Source organism: Protopterus annectens, chromosome 3.part0, assembly GCF_019279795.1.
Source record: "Protopterus annectens isolate FY-2018-M chromosome 3.part0, PAN1.0, whole genome shotgun sequence".
NCBI lineage: Eukaryota > Metazoa > Chordata > Ceratodontiformes > Protopteridae > Protopterus > Protopterus annectens.
Window position 1 is genome coordinate 1,833,117,380 of NC_056731.1, and position 26,021 is coordinate 1,833,143,400.

Consider the following 26,021-nt stretch of genomic DNA (forward strand, 5'->3'; position numbering starts at 1 on the left):
CTGATAGTGCTGGGGTGCTCTCAGGAGCCTTGAACCAGGTTTCTGTCACAGCACAGACATCGATGTTCTCCATACTGAGAAGGGCCTCGAATCGTGCATTTTGAGATTTAGACTTCTGGCATTGAGCAGCATTACCCTTAGTTTTTTCCTTTTTGTGTTCTAGGGTGGTAGGTTTAGAATTTGAGCCTGCCTAAAAAGGCACTATGGGGGTGGCAAGAGCCTTTGCCAATATCCGGAATCCCAGGGTGACAGGTGCAAGCCGCCCCTTGCGAAAGAAGCGTGGCTTGTCCAGCATGTCATCCCAGGCAGACAGACACTGGATCCCCTTTGAATGACACCAGTGTTTAAGCCAATTGTTAAAGCTGATCATCTTATCTCTGTATTGTGGCATCATTCTTGGTGAAGGTAGGATACTGCTCAAGGTCAGGGTCATACCTGTCTGGGCTACATAATCAGAGAGCTCCTCAATGTCTCTTTTCATGTAGTCCAAGGAGGTGCGTCTCAGGTCGTTACACCAGCGTGGACAATGACTGAATCATATTTGTACCTGCTGTTGAGAGACCTGAGTACTTGCGTTGTTGCGTTATGTGGCGGATTCTAGCCCGACAGGCAGCTTACTGTGACCTTCTCCTTACTCAGTCTGGTGAGCGGGACGTCAGTGTGTCTGACTATGGAGTCACCATTGACTAGTGTGTCTGGCATTGTGTTTGGCCTTAAGGGCTGTGACTGTTTGACACTCTGACTGTGAGGTCTATGCGTTGCAGGTGTTGTGTTCTGAGGTGGTGGTTGTTTGGGTGTCTGCTTTGGTGGCCTCTGCTGTTTTGGTAGATTTTTGATCAGAGCCTCCGAGTATGTCTTTGTGTGTTTATGTGTATGATTTGAGGTTGTAATGGTAATGTGAGACTGGGTCTATAGTGTGTGTGGTAACCTTCTCCTCCTGACTGGTCTTGCCAGTCCTATGTTGAGAGAGCTCAGCCTCCAGTTTGGCCATATAGTTGCATCTCTCGCATGTATTTGTGTTTTGTGGGAGGAGGAGAGGGTTGTCTGTGTACATGAGGCAATTGTAACATTGCCTCAATATTCCCAGGTTCACCAGCTGAGCAGGAGAGGACACTAGCAACTGATCCCTCGACATGCTAGAAGGAATAGACAAAAAAACTTTAAAAAAATTCGGGGGGGGCGTGGGTGACCGAGAAATGGGGGGTTGCCTTTTTGGGGTACTATCTATGACAAGAGTGCCATATCAAGGTAATAAGTACTGTAGGAGCAAGTGCTACGTTTAACAGATAGAGAATAGTCTACTTGGAGTCAAGTAGAGATGATCTTTTTAATTATAGGATACGCTGATTAGATCAGTAGTATAGTTCGAGGAAGGTAGTTTTAAGGGAAAATTTGAAGAGTGGACTTTAGGTAGTCAAGCTAAATTTGCCAAAATGAACTGTTTGCATCTAAGACAGAAAAAACAGTAGCATTTGGCATCAAGGCTGAGACTTCTCTAACTGTGTTGCATCGGATGATGAGGTCTTTTTAATGCTTTGTTTAAATCTCATGGATCGATTATGATGTCATCTGAGCTTTTCTTATGAGCTACCACCATGGAAGATACCCATTCAGTTGGAGTTGCAACTGGACAAATGACACCTCACTGCACCATTTTGTCTAACTCGGCTTTGACTCTCTCCTGCATGGCTATTGGAACTCTTCGTGCTGGCCTGATAATTGGACTGACATCTGAATATAACTTCATGGAGTACACAACTGGAAGCTTCCCTAATTCGTCTTCAAAAATATCAGCATAGGTAGAAAAAATGTACTGGGCAAAATTAGAGTAGTGGTCTTTCAAGCTAACTTGATGGACTACTTATTAAATGAAAGCAGTCCCATTTTCAAACTGTCTCTGAGCCCTAATAATAACTGGATGTGCCTTTTGATCACATAAAATAAATCATAATATCTTCCAGCAGAGTAACATGAAAGCACTACTGAGCCTTCGGTTTGAATTTCTGCACCACCGTAAGCAACAAGCTTCTCACTCCTTGCCAAATCAAGCCTTTTTCCATGACACACTCTAGCAAATGTTTCTGCTGACATAACATTGCACTTGGAACCTGTGTCAGCTTTGAGCACTATGGGTTTGCCATTTAGCCAAACGGTACAACATGCTTCATTCTTTGCCCTTAAATCTATTGCATTGACTGTGTCATGAATCACTGACACAACATCAACATAAAGAGTAGGGTTGCAGCTTTTTAACTGATCAGCTCATTGCTTGAAATGTTCCCTTCTAATAAAAGAACGTGGGCCTTTTGATTTACAAAACCTCTTGAAATTATTCCATTTATTGCATTTGTGGCATTGCTGACTAAAAGCTAAGCATTTCTCCCTTTTAGATTCATGATTTCCACCACAGTTACAACAGTTGGCAATAAAACTAGATTGTGGCCCATGCTTTGAGTTTGCTGACTCACTTGTATGCTTCACTGAAACCGTGCTATTTCTGGAATGTGCTGGAAAGCTCTGAGGTTTACCAGTAGGTGCTGCAGGGGCTATAGTTGCTGCCATGTGCTTGGGCCTGTTTCTTTTAACCACATGCTGCTTGCTATCAACATGATCTTAATCGCTGTGCCTTCTAGAGCTGCTCTCATTTGTAAGCATATCTGTGTGCTTTTCTGTGAACTCATATATCTGACAAATCTCAATGGCCTTATTCAAAGTTAAATCACCGTCATGAAGCAAAATCTTTCTCACAGCATCATCTTTAGTACTACACACTAGTCTGTCCTTTATCAACTCATCCCTTAAGTCACCAAATCTGCACATTTTAGCTTTGTTTCTCAAGTCAGTTGTATATGTTGCAAAAGATTCATCAGGCTTTTGACCCCTTGTGTAAAATAAGTGCCCTTTCCATTGTAACATTTGTCTGGGGGTTACACATTTCTATAAATTTACATTTTAAGAACTCAGGGTCCTCCCTTGACTCAGTCTGTACAACAATATGATGGTTTTCTCCTTTCCCTGTATAGATAGCTGGTACATACACAAATGAATGTTCCCTTTCTATGGCTTCTGACCCAGCTAAATTAAACAGAATAAATGTCTTTGTATGGTCATCTTTATCAGAAAATGCAGCCTGTATGAAAATGTTGTACTCTTGCTCAAACACTCTCCACTTCTCCGCAATATTATTGTCAAACACAAGTGTACTGGGTTTTCGAAATCCATCTGCCATTCCCACAAAGTATGCACAAACACACTGAAAATATGGCCCTTGTAGTTATGTATGAACAAACTGTTCTATGAGCTTATAATAACATTCAAATGCACAATAAACTCTTCAAAATGTTTTACTTTGCAAAATATGCACTGTAATGGCTGTATGTTATGAAATAACCTTACTGTAATACTGCACAAACATGCAAACACTTTATACACTTCTGATAACTCAGATATCTTTGCTTAATATAAAAATACAGATTCACTAAGATCATAGTGAAAATGCAGCTGTTTTCTTTTATTTTATTCGTTTTATGCAATTTGGACTTTATTTAAAACATTTTTCATAGTAATTTAAATATTTTATCAATATCTGACGTCGATTTATGTGAATATCATTTAGAGCATTCTGTATGCCTCATTTCATATTTTGTGAATAAGAACTAGTGCTGAGCAAGTTTTAATACCTGAAATTTGTTTCTGACCTGTTTTGTGAATCATACATGGAGCAGGGATGGTTCACTCCTTTATATTCCACCAGCTCCAAGCAAGTGCCTTAAGTCGTTTTAGCCATGCTGCCTCTAACAGCTGTCCTTTAGACATGCCATTTCTGGCACCATGTCACTTGTCTCTGTCTAACATAGATGACAAGCAGGCAGGGTATTTTGTTTAGATGCTTTAATGTATAGAAACACATCATGATGTATAGAAGCATAATAAAATATAAACAAACTGGTTAACAAACAGACCTTATATACAGACATGCTAACATCTCAACAGTTAACTACAAAATGGCAGTCAGGCTCACACGTGCTCAGTATTTATACACTTATGCAAGCCCTTGGATAGCTTCTTAAAGGTACATATACACACAATGATCTACAAGTAGTAAGTAAGATGTTATAGAGATCAATGTCAAAACTATCAGACAGTAAAATTTCCTTGAGCCACAAATCAATCTGTCTATAACCTGCATAATGCAGGGACACAACAGAATAGGTGTTACAGTCATTCAAGATATCTAGCATTTTCCACACATAGTCCATGGTCTGCATTCACCACTCTACTCCCTTTATCAAGTTTCATGGTTCATATGGACTTATTGGATGACCATTCATTCAACAGTCTGTGATCTTCAAGATTTAGATTAAAAAAGTGATGCTCAGAATTAGAATCATGTTACGTTTTGATGTCAGTTTCACATTTTTGTTCAAGTAACTGGACCATGACATTTAGGGGTGGATTGAATGTACCTTTTTCTTAAGGCGAACTTCAGTCCAACATTCACCTTCATTGTTTTTAAAGTAGAAAGCCAAGATGGGTTTGCATGTGTATAATTTGAGATCAACCAGTGTCTCTACTAGATTAAACTTTTGAGAGGGAATGAAAGTAAAACCCTTTTTGAAGATGCCATGGTAGAGGTTTGTGATAGCTAAAGGAGTGTAATTATAAATCTTGCCCTGGGATTCAATAAACTCCATGTAGGCTTCACGCAGAGCCTACATGGAGTTTACATGTGTGAGCAGTGATGTGCAGTGAGCAAACGTACATTGCATATTCATGTTGTGCACCACATTTAAACATAACTAAGCAAGTTTTTTGTCGCCAGCAAAAGTGTTGCCAGCCAGAAAACCATGTAAACAAACATAAATAACAATCCTGTTTAAATCAGAGCACTGAAGGTCCGCAGTTTTGCGTAGAATGCCACAATGATCACCATGGCTTAAAAGATAGCTCTCAATCTCTTAGCGCAAGACATCTGGGCAAAGGCCAACATAATGGGGGGATAATGGCCTCAAAATAGGGACATATTTGCTCTTTAGAAATGTGCTAGAATAACCAAAGGTTTGTGTTAAGATGGATGTTCTGAAGTCTGAAACTCAAATGTATGTAATATTGAGTCACATCAGTCCTGAGATCATCCCATTGATATGGCAGAAAACAATTTGATAAGAAACACACCAAAAGATATAAAGGTGAAAATCTGGACATTCTATGAAAATATTGACAGCTGAGAGGTATGAGTGTTAAGTATATGGTTCAAAGACAAAACAGGACAGTGTATCTATAGTGCAGATTCTTGTGAAATCACATTCGTGGCATTCTGTACTGAAATTGTGTAACTGATCTGTAAGGGTATGTGGACTGCCAAGTAAAATAAACACTCAGGGAAGTGTGTGTGTGTCTTGAATAGGGACAGACTGATGAATTGTAGGAATGAACATAGGGAAAGAGGACAGGTGAAACAACCTATTATACAGCGGATGACAGCATGTCAATGGAAGATAGTTGTAGCAACAACACAAATCACATATCAGTATGGTACAGTAGGGACTGCACAGTGAAAATGTGTATTTGTATGACTGTCACACAACATGACATAGCAATGGGGAGGATGTTTGTGTGAGATAGGCATCCTTACATGAACAATGCAGAGGACATCTATCAGGGATGTTTTATACAAATGGGGTAGGGTGCATTTTGTGAAGCTGTGCAAACTGATTTGCCTGAATATGAGTGTAATCTCAACAGAGGTCTCCAGCAAGTGGGACACAGGTAAAGGCTCATGGACAACATTAGAAGAAGCATGCAGAATCATGAACAATATCAGAATAATACCACCAGTAATTCCACATCTCTGACATAACATATGTGATTTAGAGTGATCAGAGAGGGTTCTGCAAAAACACACTTGTACAACCATTATGAGATATCTGCACTCTGTGAGGGTAATTATGCACTCTGCCCTGACACTGTAACATCTGCTGGAGGTGTTTGGAGGGACTCTCCTACATCTGTATGTGACATTATGATCAATACAGGCTAGTTGACTGGTTTGCATGATATATATATATATATATATATATATATATATATATATATATATATATATATATATATATATATATGGCACAATCAACACCCATGCCATTAATGTTGTCAAACAGCTATGTATGTACTGTATTCATCACCAGAACAAGTATCACACATGCATCTGGTATAACACCTTCATGGAGTTTCTATACCATCGGACAGTTTATGCCACAGAAAGAATACCTAGATATGGCCAATAAGATGCGTGACAGCTCACTGTGGCAAAGGTGGCACACTTACACATCACTGGAAAATGGGAAGTGAGGTACATGAAGAAAGGTGCATTGTACTCAGTTATTGGTGTGATGAAGGCTGTGCACTATGGAGGTAATATGGCCTGTGATGTGGATGTCCTTTACATACTCAGCGGGATGTGTCACATGCAAGGGAGTAGTCAGCACTGTGGCCACATACTGGTGTACATTCCACATACCATCTATTGCAAGACACAGGTCACATACCTTTTGGTCTGATTACAGGGTGTGATGTCTACATTATACTTGGGTTGTGTGTTTGTTTTCCTCATGTAACAAATCCCCCCATATTTTTGTGTCATTGCAGATTCATGGTTGCGGCAGAAATCTTTGGTGTGTGTTGATACTGTCTGTATTATACTAATATTTTCATAAACTCCATATATCTAACTAGTGTACACCACTCCTCACAATCATGCCCCTTATGCACACCCTTCTCCTTATATTCTCCATTTACCTCTCTCTCCTTCTAAAACTCTCATCACTTCACCAACATGTATACCTCCCAAACCTACATCAACAACATCTACCAACAATGCCATCTCCTCCAGCTACTTCTCAATCTGCTCTATGCTATATGCCACTAATATAATTCTACAAAGGAAACCAACAATCCTCTCCACACAGGATAAACTTCCTAGTAACCTTGTACAGAACCATATCAGGGATCCAAAAAAGAAGCTCTATCCAAAAATGTTTCCTAATTATCTTAGCCTAGTCCAGTGTGGTGACATCCACCCTAACCCCTGGCCTTCTCTTTCTTCTCATAATGCCCCTAACTCAACAAAATCCCTCAGTTTCACCACCATCAACATTCAAAGTATTAGAAACAAAACCCACCTTTTACATGCATGGTTAAGTCAATATGAACCAGACTTCACAGCCATAACCAAGACTTGGCTAAAGCCATACATAAAATATTCTGAATTCCTTCCCACAAACTATTCCTGCCTCAGAACAGATAGACTCCACAAAAAAGGCGGAGGCATCGCCTTATTATATCCAAGTACCTTCTCCGTAATTCTATATTCTAAGCCCATTCCCTCCTTGTCTACTGCAGAATTACTTACCACCTATTTCAAACTAAATAATTATAAGAACCTATGTGTTATAGTCATATATATTTCCCCAGGCAACAATATTCCCATTCTCGAAGACATCCTTGCTTGGACTACCAATAACATAAAAAATGAAACAATAATCCTAGGCAACGTAAATACTAATTGGTTAGACTTGTCCAGTAAAAAGCACACCTTAGACATCGACCTTCACATCAATACTCAGCTTATTTCTGATATCACCAGACCTGACATTAGGAATAGGAAAGGTTCAGTCTTGGATTGGATCATAGTTTCTGACCCTGATAACATTTCCACCTTCAGCACTCTTGCAGACAGTATAAGTGACCACTCTCCAGCATTCATAATACGTAAGCCCACTACTCTACCTAACAAACACCATTATAGATACACCTGGAACTCGTCCCTCCCCAAATACCTTTAATGATACTTTGCAAAATACTAACTGGAATCCACTAAAATCTCTCCCTCTTAATGAAGCTGTAGAATTTTTCAATACTACATTTCTGACTATCCTAAATAATCTTGCCCCTCTCCGGCTAAAAAGGGTCAAGACAAAACATGCCAACTGACTCACAAAGTCAACAAAGCAAATTATGTTCTCTATAGATAAAGCCTGGAAAGCCTGGCTAAAAAGCAAAACTCCTGCCACCATCATGCAATATAAACAACTTCGCAATCAGTCCAGATGATTAGCACTCAAAAACAAAAAAGATTGCTTCCAAACCCTCCAAAACCAACATAATCATAACCCTAAGAAGTTTTGGAGAACAATCAACTCCTTACTCCATCCTGGGACCATCCATAATCCATGTCCTTATCCAGAAAAAACACCCAGTGAGTTAGCCTGTCTCTGTAATTCTTATTTCATTGATACTTTTGCTAAGCTTACTACCACCTTCCCACCCATGAATACTGACCAACCAAACCACACTATACTACGTACCACAACTACATTACCCACATTCTCACTCTCCCCCATACCTACCTCTACCACACAAAAGCTCCTTCACAAACTAAAACCATGCAACAATGCCCCAGATGACCTACCTGCTGAATTCTTACAACTATTAGCCTCCTCTATAGCATACCCCGTCAGCATTCTCCTTAACAGGTCCATTCCAGAATCATGTATACCTGATATCTGGAAAAAGGCATATGTTCTCCCACTTCACAAAGGCAGCGATAACTCTAACATTCCTAACTTCCGGCCCATTGCCATTCTCTCCCCCATCTCAAAAATACTAGAGAAGTGCATTCACACTCAACTCCTTAGCCACATGACTAAAAATCACCTCCTTTCCTCCACTCAACATGGCTTTAGGCCAGGACATAGCACTAACACTGCCCTCATTTTGTTCATGGATACAGTTAATAGATCCAGGGATGAGGGATCCATAGCCTCCACACTCTTCCTCAATCTATCAAAGGCATTCAGCAGAGTTTCCCACTCCCTTCTGCTTACTAAACTCTCAAACTTTGGCACCTCTCCCTCCACCCTTCAGTGGTTTTCCAACTATCTCAGTAATGGGCAACAATCTACTATGTGGTAGTGCTGCTCCTCACCTTTCACCAACACTAATACAGGAGTACCTCAGTGTTCCATACTGGGTCCCCTTTTATTTAGTATATTCATCAATGACTTTCATGCAACTCTTACCCACAGTACTGTAATCCAATACACAGATGATTCTACCATTATCTGCTCTTCTAAATTTGCCTTTACACTACAGCAACTTACCCAAAAAGCATTCACCTCACCTAAATCTTGGATGTCACAGAACCATCTTGCCCTTAACCCCAATAAAACTAAACTCTTAATATTTACCCCCCAAAAAAATCCATCACAGTTGACAAGTCTGAATTTTTAGTTCATTCCCAAAACAATACTGTTATTGAAGTTGTTCCCAGTATCAAACTGCTCGGTGTCATCATTGACAACAATATAACTTTTGACCTTCATATTCATAACAACATCAAAAAAAACATCAAAAGCTAGGTACCCTCTATAGGCACAACTACTTTCTCAGCTACTCTGCAAAAAAAAGTTCTTGCCTCCTCATTCCTGCTTCCCACTCCCCTCTATGGTGCCCCCATACTGACCAATATTCAGTCCTGTCTGAAAACTAAACTCAATTCATGCTACAACAAAGTTGCCAAATTTGCTACAAATGCTAAATTCTCCTCTCACCATTGTTCCACACTACAACAACTTAATTGGCTTGAATTCCCACATTACCTCACATACCTACAACTAACTACTGACCATAAACTTATTTACTTCCCAGCAACCTGCCCAGCCCTCACTGACATCTTGACCATCTACCATCCTAATCGACACCTAAGGTCAGAAAATAAAATGCTATTAAACACTGATAAACCTAAGCTCTCAGCCAGTCAAATTTTGTAATCTTTTACTGTCTCCAACTTTGGAATAATCTCCCTCCTTCAATAAGAACTATCAGCTTTTAAAAAATCCCTTTAACTTCACCTCTCATCACATTGGATATGCACCTGCACCCCTAATTACAACCCCATTACCTGACCCCCTCCCTAAATCCTACTCATTCTATCTCTACACCTAGGCTTTTTTCCCTTCCCTTTTCTCTATCACATCAACTCCTTCTGCTAACACTTATCCAGTGCCATCCCTACTCTAAGCCTTCTGCCTCCTTCTTTTTTCCTTTAATACAATCTCCTCTCTCAGCTGACAGTCTTACCTACCATCTAAAACTTGTGTTTCTATACTTCTACCATGATTTTATCAATTCTTTACTGATATTACCAAGTTATATATTGTTATTACCATATTATTGTATATAGTTCTTACCATATTATTGGATGTTGTTATTTACTTATCTAATGTACTGCCTCTACTTGATATACTCTGTATTATATGTTAATTTTTATGTAATTACATCTGGAGCTTTTCTCCCTGAGCCTCCACTGAGAATGGGCTCATTTCTAGCCCAGTGGACTTTCCCGGTAATCAAATGCAATAAATAAATAATAAATAAATAATATCACAGTTGGAGTCAATGACTGCCCACAGTCTGTAGTCCTTCAGACAGCTGTTTCAACACAGGATGTGTATGTCATTTGTGATGTCTGTGACTTAAATAATGGACAGGAAAGGGCCTAGCAGACAGCCCTGATGTCACTTTACCTGAGATATAAGTCATTTCACACGTCAACATATTTAGATGTCATGTATGTGATACAGTGGTCTACCCACTTGGTGATGTATGTGTTTATGGCCACATCTAACAGTGCTGAGTGAATACCTCATTGTGGATTTGTGTCAAATGCCTTGGGCTTGTCAAGTTCCAAAGGATGATAATGTTGTTGTCATGCTTGCCTTTGATGACCTCTGATAACATCTAACATATGTAACAGACATGATATAGCATTAACAATTCACACAGGTCTGTTGCACACAGCTGGTATATCACTAGTGTCCATTTAGTAAAAGGTCCATAATGACATGTTGGTCTACATCACAGATGAGGAGAGCCAGGATGTGTCTATTCATGCATGCATCAGGTGCTGTCCCCCCAACTCACATGGATGCATGTTGATGCACACCTTGTCTGTGTGATAAGCCTGGGTAAGGTAAGACAGTGCACACTGGCTATCTGATCTGGCTTAGGGTTTGGACACAATCCCCCACACAGGTATCACTGAGAAACTCACCCAGCTGGGGATTAACATTTACATCACCAGATGGGTAACTAATTGGCTCACTGATAGAACACATACTGTGAAATTTGGAGAATCGACCTGTACCAATGGAGCTGTCACCATTGACGTACCCCAGGGATCTGTGCTTGGGCCTTTACTGTTTAGACACTATTTCTCAACAGTTCAGGCTAAAGTATATGGCCATTGGCTTACCGCTTTTACTGATTCTTGCATACTGGGTGCAAACATACTACTGGAGGGGCTAACAGAAATGATTGTTGACAAAGCCATACAGTCTACAAATGAAAAATTAAATGATGATGCTTGTGCTTGTGTTGCTGAAACTCAAGTCTGATTAATGCACTGAGCCTTGCAGGCTTTTAACTTTCTCAGCACTATATTAACTCATGCACAGTAAATAATAAAATAACTTATCTATGTAACAGATGATACGTACTATACTGTTACAGTTTACAGCTTTAATGTGCAAGGTTTACTTCATGACCAGTATAGATGATAACTTTTCATTCTCCATTTACCTCAGAACAAACATGTTCCTACATGTACCATATCTAACAAAAATCAGATCTAACACCATTCAATTTCACTGTCCTTTTATATACTTTTTTGTGCTACTCGGATCCTGTCCATGAAAGCAGTCTTTTGATGTTAATACTGTTGGAATTTGCTTGATGTCATGCAGTCTGTTGATAAGTTAATTTGTGTTCTGTTTCAAGGTGAATTATGTGACCATTTTAACTCAGGGAGTTGTTCCTGTCTCCAATCATCCTTGCGCCTGGTTTTCAGGAATTAAGGATTCATCCTTATCAGCATTTCTCCTTGAAGCTGCACATAACATTTGTATTACACACAGTAGGATGCTAAACCATGCATACTTTCCAGCTTCTTTCTAACTAAAGAAAGTTTAACCCTTTACTGTATGTATATATGCATATTCTAACAAGCAGAAATGTTCATGCATTATTATAAGTGTCTAAATACATACTTCTGACAGTTCTCCCTTTTTGTTTTAAAACCACTTAAACAGTTTACATTGATATATATTCTTTGGTCAGATCTTAATTTTCATCATGACTTACGGAAAACATATTAAGAAACAAAACATTCAGTTTTCTTTTGATACAACAAGTTAAACACAATTCCACACAGTCATTACTACTAGAATCGGATGTGTATTCCAATCTAGCAACTTTTTTCCTTTTGAAGAACATCCTGTAAAAATGTCCCACCAATTATGGGCTGTATCTGCTTCAGTTTTTTCTGCTACCTTGATTAACTTAGTGCTTACGATTACAGAATTTAATTCATGACTTAGGATTGTTTTATTAGCCTTTTGCAATTGCTGAATTAACTATTTGCTTTTATGACTTCATGTAATGATTCTAATGAAAATACTACATTAATCATTGGCAATATCTTCTGTCATAAAGGCATTGCAGCCTTGTTTTCTAGGATAAACACATATGTGTTATTATCAACAAAATGGACAAGGGTCTTCTCCAAAAACACTTTATAAAATCACAAATAGCTTCACAAATACAAGGTAACCTCTTTCGTACACATCCAGTGTATGCACTTCATCAGACAAATTCAAATAACATAAATACTCTAATTTATATAGAATTAGCCCATTTGTGACATCATCAACTACCCCATTCACTCTTAAAGAGTTAATGAACCATAAATTATTCACTAAACTGATACAAATCATAAAAAATGCACAAATATAATCAATTATTAATAATATATGTCTGTGTATATGTGTGTGTATAAACACACCAATGTAAGAAATTACCTCTCCATAGTTTTCAATTGCAAAATACTTTTTAAGGAACAGTGTTCATTAAGTCCAGGATAAGCAAATGCATTTAGTCTAAGTTGTCAAGATAGTTCTTTCTCTTCTAATAAAAGGGCCCAAGGCCCGCTCTAATGTCTTTTTTAACATGATCAATGGCAACATATAAAAAATAATGACCAACATTTTCAATAATATGCTTAGCCAGGGCATTGGTGATATTCTGTTTCTGGATGTTATATTGGTGTTCATATGTTTCAGATGTTTCTCAGTTTTCCCAATATAAAAACCAAGAGAAATTTGACATTTTGCTAAATAGATCACACTAACACTATCACAATTATATCTGTCCTTAATTTTAAAAATATTACCATTAATAGAAAATGAATTAGAAACTTCCATATGTTTACAAAAGTTACACATGCCACATTTCCACATTCCAGCATTCAGCAGATGGTTATAAGTTTTTCTTTCTAAAATATTCTTCAAATTACTCCCACACTTAAAAATAACCCCAGGTTTTTCCATTACCAATACACCAGCTTCCAAGGCAGTACTACCTGAGGGTGCAGGTAGTGCAGGGGCAACAGAAGCAGTGCTGCCAGGTTGGCTCCCAAATATGCTGGGCATCAGTGCTGGAGCTGGTGTAGCAAGGGGCAGGCTGATCCAGTAGGGCTGGTCTAGCTCACTGTGCTGTGTAGCATTTAGTGATATGGTACACATGGATGATATGGAAAGATTTTGATGATACATAACAGAAAATAAAAAAAGACAGATAAGAGTTGGGGTGAGAGGAAAAAAAGAGATACAATTAGTTGCATCACATGTGACATGCAATGCATTAACACAATTATACAACTCTTTTATCTAAAATATTACATTTAAGTATACATCCTAACAGATACGCACTACAATACAGTTTGCTAAAAGTAATCCTTGAAATGTGCATATATTGCACATATGCGTGTTCCAGTTATACAGATTACAGTTTACAGCAAGACATTTGTGCCACTAGTATAGCGTTTTTAATTTAATGGAAATATTATTGATGAAATAACAGTATTGTATATTTGGGAATCATGGTATTTGAACCCTTAACCTCTGACAACAATCTAATATTGAATGCTTACCATTGCTTTGTGCTGCAAACCAATGCATGCATACTTGCTTTTACAGTTGGAATATGCATGCTCAACTTGATACAACTATACAAAAGGCCAAAAAACCTATCTTTAACTTTTAAATCTACAATAACACTTCTCATCTGCTGCATACATACCACTTGCTTCCCTCACCCTCTGCAATCGAGCAACATGAGCCTGCCTATTGAACTCATAGGTTCATAGGTTCATAGGCTGGTACAAGGCTATCAGCCCTAGGGCCTATACAAGACTAGCCATAACAATTTCTTGGCTATTTCTTCCCACAGTATTTACTTCCCTGGACCCCTGTCTAGCAGGGTGACTGACATGATCCCCGGGGTGAATTTCTTATCTCCCATCCAATCAAGGTTCCTTTTGAAGAGGGTCAAAGAGGCGCTCTGCTTGACATGTATGGGCAGCCTATTCCAGAGTCTGGCGAGTCTCTGGGTCAGGAACCTATCCCTCCAGCATGTTTTTTTCATTGTGATGATAAGGTTTAGATCCCTGGAGCATGTGTCTCTGAGGGATTGGGATTTCTTTAAGTGTAGCATGTCCAACAGCTCTGGGTTTGACATAGCCTTGTATGTTAAGCAGAGATTGCCTCTGAGTAGACGATATGCGACAGAGTATAGGAGAAGTTTTTTTAAATGGTCAGCATAGGGCATCTGCTTTAGGCCTGTGATTCTTTTACTGAGGTGTTTCTGCGTCCTTTCCAGTTGTTGCAGATGTCTTGAGAGGTACATAGCAAATGGAGCGTTGTATTCTATAATGGGTCTAATGAGGGATGAGTACAGTGGGACAATGACCTCCTTTTTTCTGGATGAAAAGCCCTTAGTGATGAGGTGTGCCACATAGAATGATTTCCTGACTGTTGTGGCGATGTGGTTATCAAAGGTGAGACCACTGTCCACCTGTGTCCTTAAGTCTCTTATCACACTTTCGGTGTTTAGTGTACTGCCACCTATGTGGTAATTCACTGGTACATGTTTTTTCTCAAAGGGGATAACTATACATTTCTTGACATTGAGCTTGAGCCCATGGCTCTGGCACCAAGCATCTGTTTTTGTAAGGCCCTTTTGTAGAATATCCACATCATTCGGGGATTCAATAATGGCTCCCAGTTTGCAGTCATCTGCGAACTTTGTTAGGCAGAGTCCCTTAGTGTTGGCCGGTACTTCAGAGAAGTAGATGCCAAAAAAGAGCAGACCCAAGACTGAACCCTGAGGTACTCCACTTGTCACTTGTCTGGAGCTGGATTTGGAGTCAGCTACTTTTACAGTGTGGGCTCTGTCAGTAAGCCAGTTGGCAACTCATCGAGTGATGTAGGGATTAATGCCCAGCTTAGTAAGTTTATCCATAATTCCAGAGTGGGGGATAGTGTCAAAGGCCTTGGCGAGGTCCAGATAGGCTGTGTGGACCACCTTACCCTTGTCCACAGCTCTGGAGACTGGTTCAAAGAAGTCAGAGTCAGGTTCAGGAGACAAGATTGGCCCTTCACAAACCCAAACTGCGTGGGGTCCAGTGTTTCAAGGTTGCCAATGTCTTTGTTTATAAGTTCCATGATAATACGTTCCATGGCCTTGCAGATCAGGCTCATCAGACTGATGGGTCGGTAGTTCCTGGGATCCAAGGTGGATCACCCCTTGTGGAGTGGGATAACTGTAGTTGTACGCCACTCAGTGGGCACAAAGCCGGAGGTGAGGCTATGATTAAACATGACACTTAGGTGAGGTGCCAGTTCATTTTGTAGTTCATGTAGTACACAGCCTTGGATGTCATCTGATCCCATGGATGCTGTATTCTTAGCTTTGAAGAGTGCATTTTTTACCTGTGTGGCCATTATTACCAGAATTTGGCAATCTTTCATTATTGAGATGGGCCTTTTAGGGTGTGAGGGGGGTGATGTTTGTACTGAATCTATCTGCCAGGATATTGGCAATATCCTTGGGATCAGTATATTTAATGCCATTCTGTTGTAGCTCAGGGCAGATCTGAGCATTGCCATTTAGATTCTTGACATAGTTATAGAATGCCTTGTGGTTGTCTTTGGAATCTTTGGCAATTTTATTTTCATGACTAGTTTTGGAGGATTTTATGAGGGATCTCAGCTTCTTACTGAGGCTGGTAAGGGAGTTTTTTGCATCCTGGGAGTTTCCTCTTTTCTGCAACAATTTCTTCCTTTTGTTGTAAAGTTTGTTTATGGCAAGGGACCACCAGAATGGCTTCCTTTTTTTGGAGGACAGCGTCTTGGTTCTATTGGGGTTTGGCACAATTTATGCACAAAAGGATGTGCTCGTACAGTGCCTTAGTATAGGATTCAGCAGTCGAACTTTCAGTTCCCGTCTGCATGGGTGTCATGAAGTTTGTCACTTCTGACTTGAGTAGCATGAAGTGGGCTTTGAAGAAGTTTTTTACGGAGGTTTCCTTACTGGGGGGTGGGGGTGGGATGTGGATGTCAAGGGTGATTAGATTATAGTCAGACCTGACCAACGAGGGGGTGACCATAGGTGTGGAGCATCGATTTCCCATGTTGGTAATGACCAGGTCTAGGATATTGAAGCCCCTTGTAGGACTAAGGATTAGTTGATTCAGGGCATTGGAATTTATGAATTCCAAGAACCGTTGGGCAAAGGTGTTGGTACACAAGTAGTTTTCCCAGTTAATGGCAGGGTAGTTGAAATCACCCAGTATTAGGGTGTTTGGTTGTATCTTAATATTTTCCAGTATGTTTAGAGCTGTCTGTCAGGTGCCAGGATCTGCCATATCACACACGCACTCAGGTCTCTCACCAACAGGTACTGGTATGATTCTGTCATAGTCCATGCTGCATGAATGATTTGAGAAGTACCTCTCTTGACTATATAAGAAGAGACATGATTGAGCTCTCGGACTATGTGTCTCAGGCTGGTATGTCTCTAACCTTAAGCAGCATTTTACCTTCACTTAGGATGATGCTTCAGTACAAACAGAAAATGATTGACTTTAGTAATTGGCTTAGTTTATGGTGTCATTCCCAGGGGACACAGTATCTGTCAGTCGGGGATGACATGATCGATAGACCTCAGTGTTTTGCCAGAGATGGTCTTCATCTGTGACCCCCTGGGATTTTGGCTACTGGCCAAAGCTGTTGCCACCCCCATAGTACCTTTTTTAGGCAGTGTCTCAAGGACAAAATTCCTGACATAAAAACTGCATCTAAGAACAACCTCAAAGTTTTGCTGATAAATGCTAGGAGTCTTAACATGAAACTGAAATCACTGGAAGTAGTCCTCACATTGGAAGACATAGACATTTGTGCAGTCACTGAGACTTGGTTCAAGGCTGTGGAGAGCACCCCAGCCATATTGGGCTACACCTCCTTCCACGTGTTCAGACCACAAACTGAAGATGTGAAAACTAAAGGAGGTAGTGTATCAATACTCATTAAAGATAAATACATCTCCAGATTGGTTAGACATCATGATTCCCTGGAGATACTTCAGGTGCAATTAACTGTTGGTAGGACACCTATTCAAGTCATTGCCAGCTACAGGACCCCCTCCATGAATCAGGACACCCACTCTGCCTATTTGGATCTACTTGAGTCTATCAAGATACATCTGAACAGCATGGTTTTGGGTGACTTTAACTACCCATCCATTGACTGGGGAAACTACTCATGTGGAAACTCACTTGCCCAAAGGTTCCTCGACTTCATTAACTCCAATGCCCTGGATCAGTTAGTTGACACTCCCACAAGGGGTGCCAAGATCCTGAATCTGGTGTTTACCAATGTGGGGGAGCACTGTAGCACTCCATTGTGATGTCTTCCCTGGTGAGATTTGACCATAAATCAGTCTCATTCAAAGTTACTATCACACCTGCTCCCCATAGCACAAACTAAACTAAAAAACTTCTCCAAAGCAGATAATAACCTCTTATGGGAAGGTATAAATAGCTTCACTGCACCTCCTCCCTCAGATGGAACTGGCAACTATGCTGAGTTCTACACAAATGTTTTATACAAACACCTGAACATCTGCATTGACTCAGACATACCTGATAGGACCAAAACAATCTCCTCAAAGAAGAGCAAACCTGTCTGGTGGACAACTGCCATTAACAGCATTTACAATAACAGAAAGAAATTGCTGTCTAATAGTGAGAGGGAGCATGCCATAAACTAGAAACACTCCCTCCTCAGCTTAAACAATCAAATAAGACTCCTTGTGAAGTCCTCCAAAGCTAACTAATCCAAATTAGCTTCCTCAACTCAGGACAGCCATAAGACATTCTTTAGTTAAAAAGTCCAAAGACATGCATCTGGAGCATTTCTCCCTGGGCCTCCGCTGAAAACAGGCTCTGTGGAACCTAGTCGGACTTTCCCGGTCAACAAATGATAAATAAATAAAATAAAAATAAAAAATCTGTAACCTAAAAGGAAAGGCTCAGATTTGTGCTGAACTGGTAGTTAATAATACCACATATATCGAGCCTGCAGGCATTACTAACCTGTTAGTCAACAGGTTCTGTGAAAACTTTACTCCCCTTTCCCTGCCATACTTACCCCAAGACATCCCTACCAGCTGTCCTCTGTCCTGTATCTCTAAAGAATAGGTTGTGAACACCCTCTCTAAGGTCAAAACCACAGCATCCATGGGACCTGATAATATGCGTCCTACATGGGCTCAAAAAAAATAGCAATGCCATTGGGTTCCCTTTTTAATCATAGTCTAAGCACTGGCTTCATCCCAGCTGAATGGAAAAAGGCCACCGCTGTCCCCTTGTACAAAGGTGGTGCTTCCACTGACCCTGGGAATTATAGACCTATTAGCCTGACTAGCCTTATCTGCAAGGCCATAGAGAGAATCATCATGGACCTCATCAACAAAGACACTGATAACCTCCAAACACTTGACCCTACTCAATATGGATTTGTGAAAGGGAGATCATGCCTGTTAAACCTGGTGGACTTCTTTGAGACTGTCACCAAGGCCCTTGATGAGGGGAAATCTGTGCATACAGCCTACCTAGACTTAGCAAGGCTTTTGACACTATCTCCCACTCAGGCATAATTGACAAACTTACCCAACTAGGTATCAACCCATATATCACTAGATGGGTCACTAACTGGCTCACTGATAGAACTAATATAGTCAAAACAGGGGAATCCATCTGCAACAGCAGACCTGTAATCAATGGTGTTCCACAGGGATCAGTCTTGAGACCTGTACTGTTTGGAATCTATTTCTCCAAAGTGCAAGCTAAAACTAAAGGTCTGTAACTGACAAAGTTTGCTGATGACTGAAAACAGGGAGTGGTCATAGAATCACTAAATGATGTCAACATCCTGCAAGAGGGTCTTATACAAACAAATGACTGGTGCCAAAGTCATGACCTTAAACTCAATGCAAAAAATGTATTATCATCCCTTTCAGTAAGAGTGATGTTCCTGCTAGCTACCACATCAGTAACAACACCCTAAGTATGCACTCAGTAGTGAGAGACCTGGGCACACAGGCTGACAGCAACCTTACCTTTGATCACCATATCTCCACTGTGGTAAAAAGGGTTTTCTATATTGCTCAACTCATAAGTAAGGACAATGCCTGCAGGAAAAAAAGAAGGTATAATCTCCCTGTACGCTTCCCTCATCTGGCCAATAATTGAGTACAATGCCCCTTTTGGTATGTACCTTTCCAAGCACCTGCAGCAATTGGAGAGACCGCAAAGGTTCCTCATAAGGAAAATTCAAGGTCATTAGCATCTGTCCTATGAGGATCATCTGAAATCACTGTCACTTTATTCTGCTTCATACAGACTACTCAGAGGCAATATCTGCCTTGCATATAAGGCAATCTTTGACCCTGCTTTATTGGAAATGCTGCATATCCGTAAGTCAAATGGCACACAGGTTACTCACTCAAATAGTCTTAACTTGGTATGTGACATTAATAGAACCTGCTGGAGGGACATATTTTCCCCCCAGAGGTCACCATACCTTTGGAACAGACTCCCACTTCATGTCAAGCAGACCTTATTGGCCCTCTTCAAACACAATCTGGATAACTGGATGGGTAACCATAAATTCACCCCAGGGGTTCCACCTATGTCCCTCGTTGACAGGGGTGATCAGTGCTGATCATGGAAATAAGGGTAAAAATTGGCTTGTAAGGCCACTAGGGTCATTAGCCTAGTAACCTCCTATGATCCTATTATCCTTTGAATGATGCCAACTGTGATTTCATGATGTTAAGTGGAGCACACCAGTGCCAAGCAGGGAGGAATTAAATAATTGAAATCGGAAGGTTAATCTGACACTTGGCCTTAGTTTGAGGGGTGCCTACTGATGTAGCCTGGAAATATATATTGGCAATTGGAAGGTAACTGTTTCATGAGCTATATTTGCAGACATGCACTGAGGACATAAATGTAATGACCCAACACATTTCATTTTGCCTTTATACACTGCAAAATTGATTTTTACACTATAGGATTCAAACCTAGGTATAAGGGACAAAACATTTTCTTCCACACCATTGATTTTCCATCTTTGCCACAGAAGAAGTGCTGCTCAAACATAGTCAGTAATCATACATAAATACAGTTGACAGTTTGAGCTGTTACACATGTATGTGTATAACAAGATAAGGTTATTGCATATAGATCCAGTTGTGTATGCATCTTAGGTAATTGTGAAGGCCATACAATTCCAGATAGCAAAATTATACTTACCGAAATATAGTAGACAGTAAACCCTCAGTCATACATCGGAAAACACAATAATGGTGTCTTATTTCCTCATACATATCATTCATATCAACTCCACCATCTAAAGTGTTATAAGTGAGATTGAATATAATGGGAAGTGGAACAACAGTAAAAGTGTATGGAATATCCTGTATTAGAACCCAGAACCATATGTATGGCTGTCCTACATTTACACCTGTTACCACAAGAATGTTGAAATAACACTTGTGTATTTTTCAGTTCATTTCTATAAACTGCACTATCACAACAGTAAAAAAGGTTGCACACCCTGTACTAGAACCCAGGACCATTGTACTCCAGCACTACACTTACACCTGCTGCCACAGGACTAGTTACATGACATTCCCTAATTTCCTAATCATTCTTAAAGCTTCTATGTTAATCACCACACAACACCACTTAGTGTGTTTGTGCAGTGCCCAAGAGAATTAATTGAATGCATCCAGTTTCAATTATTGGCTGTATAAGTCCTGTCTGCAGGTGTTTGATGACTGCAACTGCTGGGGAACCTTGCTACCCACTGCACAATGCCTGTAAGCTCAGTTACGCCATGAAATACAGAAATTGCAACAATGTATTGTTTTTGCCCTTTGTCCTTTTACAGACACCCAGTTTTCAAGTGTTCTGCAGATGTTCTGTCTGGTTCTTGGGTGGGCAACTAGTCCAGTTTGTGCACTGCTGCACATTGGGCAAATGAGATAAGCGCAGCCAAACCTAACATTCATTTTCTCCATTTCCCATGTTTGTGTTAAGCCACATTTCGCTCAATGACCCAAAAGAAAAAAAAAAGAGAAGAAAAAGAAAAAAAAAAAGAAAAGTAGTTTAAATGAGGAAATGCAATCTATGACATACACACTACAAAATGTTAGTAAACAACATATTTCTACATAGGTCTAGATTTGAACTTTCACTCCAATCAGAACACAGTAAGGGTGCCTTATCCATCTTTGTCACATAAACAACTTTCCAGCAGGAAACTAAAACATAAATAAAAGGGAAAAGTAGTTCAAATGAAATAAAGCAATCTATGAAATAAACACTACAAAATGTTTGTTAGCACATATGAAATATTTCTACATAGGTCTGGATTTGAAGAACACAATAAAGGTGCCTTATCTCTCTTTGCAACGCAAATTGCTTTGTAGTAAGGAACTGAACTCATTCTGCATACAACAAACTGCAACAACATCTACAGTAATAGGAAACCATGCAACTGCTATTTGTACATTTATCATTTTTGGATGCATTGCATTAAGTGATCACACAGTCAGTTATGAGTATTGCTTGCAAATATGCAGCTCTGTCTTACCTGTCTGTGTTTGTGGGTCATTCTTCTCTTATCTAACCAGGAATCTGAGACATGCAGTCTGTAAGCCATTGTATATCATTGTCTTTAAAGTGTGTGAGGATATTAAATGGCAATAATATAATATGCAGTTGCCAACAAATGAAGGGGAGGTTGGATGTTAATGAACAGAACATGTGAACTGTGTACTGCTTACTTACATTTCCAAGCTTGACAAAATTACATCCAACACTTTGTAAGTCTAACCTGACACACTCACTGGATGTAGAGCAGTCTGCATTGCTGTTTTCCTTCTCCTACCTGTGATCATTCACAGTTGCAATCTAATAAAAACAAACACTGAGGGAGTGCCTGCACTATGTTTGTATTTGCGACACAGAGCCAAGCATTTGGGATTCAGCAATTCTAATGAGTTCACACCTCATTTGCATATTCACCATGCTGACAGCCCTGAATCTACACCATAAAAAGGCCACCATGTAGCTAGGAAAAATGAAGGTGCGGATACTTACTTATGTGGAGAACATTGAAAACAGACTATTACTTTGGAATATATCTGCACATAGGATTACTGAAATTGAAAGGTTATGCTTGCATTTTGTCAGCTATATACTGCATATGCTGAAATGTAATTAAGAAAAATCTATTTAACAACTATATGTATATATATTTTGATTAGTAAAGGTTTTTACATTTTTGTCTGCATGCATTAGTTAGAAGTGTACTGATGGCATAGGCATGTTTGTCAGGGCATTTTATAGGTATATAAGACTGGCAATATCTTAACATTGAATGTGCTGTGTTAAATGGCATGTTTCAGAGACAGTTCATTTGATAGCACTTTTATTATTTATTTATTTATTTATTTATTTGCAGTTTGTTTGCCAGGATAGTCCAATTGGGCCACAAGGAGTCCATTTTCAATGGAGTCCTGGGGAGAAAAGCTCCAGAAAAATACAAATACATAGTACACATTGCACATTTACATTACAGATTATCTCATAGGAATACAAAGTAAATATAATAAAAAAGGTTAACAATGATAAAACACATCAGTATAGTTTATAAAACAGGAATATAAAAACACTTTTTCTTTTTACACAAAAGTAACAGCATAGGGTAACTGTTAAGTAGTTAGTCAAATAGTTCAAAAGAGCTGTGGAATTATAGGAGGCAGTGATGGCGTATGTCGTTCTAGGAGAGTAGGAGGTGGTATTAGAAGGATTAGGTAGGATGGGAACAGGAGCACTTCCATTGTGAAGTTAGGTGTGAGTGCAGCAAGATTTTAGATGAGGAGAGACTGCTGGTAATGCAGATAGGAGATGGTAGAGAAAGGTTTGCGCAATTTAATTAGTTTAGAAGTCATTCTGGTTCATACATTTCAAAGGTAGTGGCTAGGGAGGGACAAAGAGAGGGATTGTAAATGGGTTTGTGTGCTTGGATGAGTTGGGTATAAGTGAGAAGGTTAGGTATCTCAAGCCAGTTTAGTTGGTGAAGAGAATTACAATGGTGAGAAATGTCTCTGTGACCTGCTACAAATTTTGATATCTTGTTATAGCAAGAGGAGAGTATTGTTTTGAGGGAGGGTTGCAGGTTGGTGAAGATAGATGCACCATATAGGAGGGATGGGATGAGATAAGCATTGGCTAGTATGAGCCTAGTGGAAAGAGAGATATAATGATTATGGTGGTATAGCATACCAAGTTTTTTGTGTTTTTTTTTTTTATATTTACTTGTAAATGTTTGCAGAATTTTAGTTGATCATCTATAAGTACTCCTAGTAGTTTAGTGTCAGAGATTATTTCTAGGGGAGTATTATTTTTGATGGTGATTATAAAGTGTTTATCTAGGGAGGAGGTTTGGAGGTGGTAAATAACATAAGTTTAGTTTTGGTTGCATTAACAGCCAGATAGTTATGTAGCAACCACTGCTCAGTAGAGAAGAAGGCGGTTTGGGTAAGTTTATTTAGAGTGGGGATAGAAGGGTAGGAGCAGATAATGGTAGAACCATCGGCATATTGGATGAGGCTGGAGTTTGGAATGGCTTGGTAGAAGTCGTTAATGAATATGTTGAATAGTAGAGGGCCTAAAATGGAACCTTGGGGGACACCTGTGGAAGTATTAAGGAAGGGTGAAGTGGCTTTATTCCATTTGACTGCTTGTTGTTTGGTTGTGAGGTAGCTGGAGAACCACTTGATACAGGAAGGGATAGGTTTAGTTTGGAAAGTTTATTAAAAAGCAGGTTGCGGGAAATAGTGCCAAATGCCTTGGAGATGTCAAGGAGAAGGGTGGATATGAAATGGCCGGAATCACAGGCTTTTTTAATTTTTTCAAGGAAGGAGAGGAGAGCAGTGAAGGTGCTATGACCATGTCTGAATCCATGCTGTGTGGAGGTAAGAAGGTGGTTGTTGATAAGATAGGGTAAAAGTTGTTGGTGGATGCATTTTTCAAGAAACTTAGAAATAAGGGATAATATAGCAATAGGGCAGAAGTTTGGAATGTCATTATTATTACCTCCTTTATGTAGAGGAATAATAAAGGCTTTCTTCCAGAGCTGGGGACCTGGCTTTCTGAGATAGACCGATTAATTAGTATGCTGATAGGGAGAGTAATGACTTCTGTGGCTACTTTTAGGAAGTAGGAGAGAATTTCATCAGGGGCATTGGAACCAGGTTTTAATTTTAGGAGAAGTTTTTTTTATGGTGGATATAGAGATGGGATTGTTAGAAAAAGTTGGAGGTTGGGGGCAAGGGAAGCTAGGGGAGGAAGGGATGGGTGCACGTTGAGGAGGGGTTGTCGAGGTGTTGGTGAAGGATGATGTTAGCTTGCCTATGGACTCTGTGAAGAAACAGTTAAATTGGGTGGCTAAGTCCATGTCAGAGGCATCTGAGTTGGGGCAAGGGTTTTCTTTTTTTCCTGGGTTGAGGAGAGATGAGATTCCTTTCCAAAATAGTTTGAGATTGGTATTGTGGTTGGCATGGAGAGTGGAGAAATAGGCTTTGCGGTCTGAGGTAATAAGTTTTTTGACTTTATTTCTTAGTGTTTTATATTCATTTAGGGTGATAGTGGTTTTATTTTTATGGTTACGTGTCCAGACTTTGTCACAGACTCACATGATAGCTAAGGTGCTTTTGGTTAACCAGGGTACATGGTTACTTTTTATATGTTTTGTTTTTAGAGGGGCAAAGGAGTTGAGCAGGTTTGTGAAAGTAGAGTTAAAGTAGAAGAGAGCATTATCTAGGGGAAGAGTCTTTAATGCGTTCCAGTTTGTGCTTTTTAGTGCATTTGAGAAGATTTCAGAATTGAAGTTCTTTATGCAATGAGTGGAAATATAGGTGTGAGTTAGTTGTATGGAAGACGGGAGACAGTGAGCAAAAGTGGGAAAGTGGTCAACTAGTGGGTCTGGAAGAATACCACTATCAGAGATATAATGAGGATGGGATACTAGAATCCAGTCTATTGTACTTTCAGTAATGGAGTTCTTGGAAGGCCTGGTAGTGGAATTGATTAGTTGTGTAAAGTTATATAAATTAATATTGAGTATGTTAGTGGAAGATTGGATTGTGGCCCAGTTTATGTTCACGTCTCCCAGGATTTTTAGCATTTCAAAGATGGTTTGCTAGCAAAATGTGTCATTTGCCTGTCCTTTTGAGGGTGGGGGAGTAAAGCTACATTTCTGTTATGGCACAAACAAGAATATGTTGCTATTGTTCTCTCCTTTTTTGCATACAGCCTATTGTTCATATTTCCTTGGCATTGGTGGTGGGATGTGTCCTCCTTCCCCTTGTTGATCCTGATAAAGTTGTTTTTCAGGATGAGGTTGTGTAGCATGGCACATACAGTGAATATTTCAGTACACGTCTGTGGATTGTACTGCAGAACTCCCCCAGATGAATCAAGGCACCAG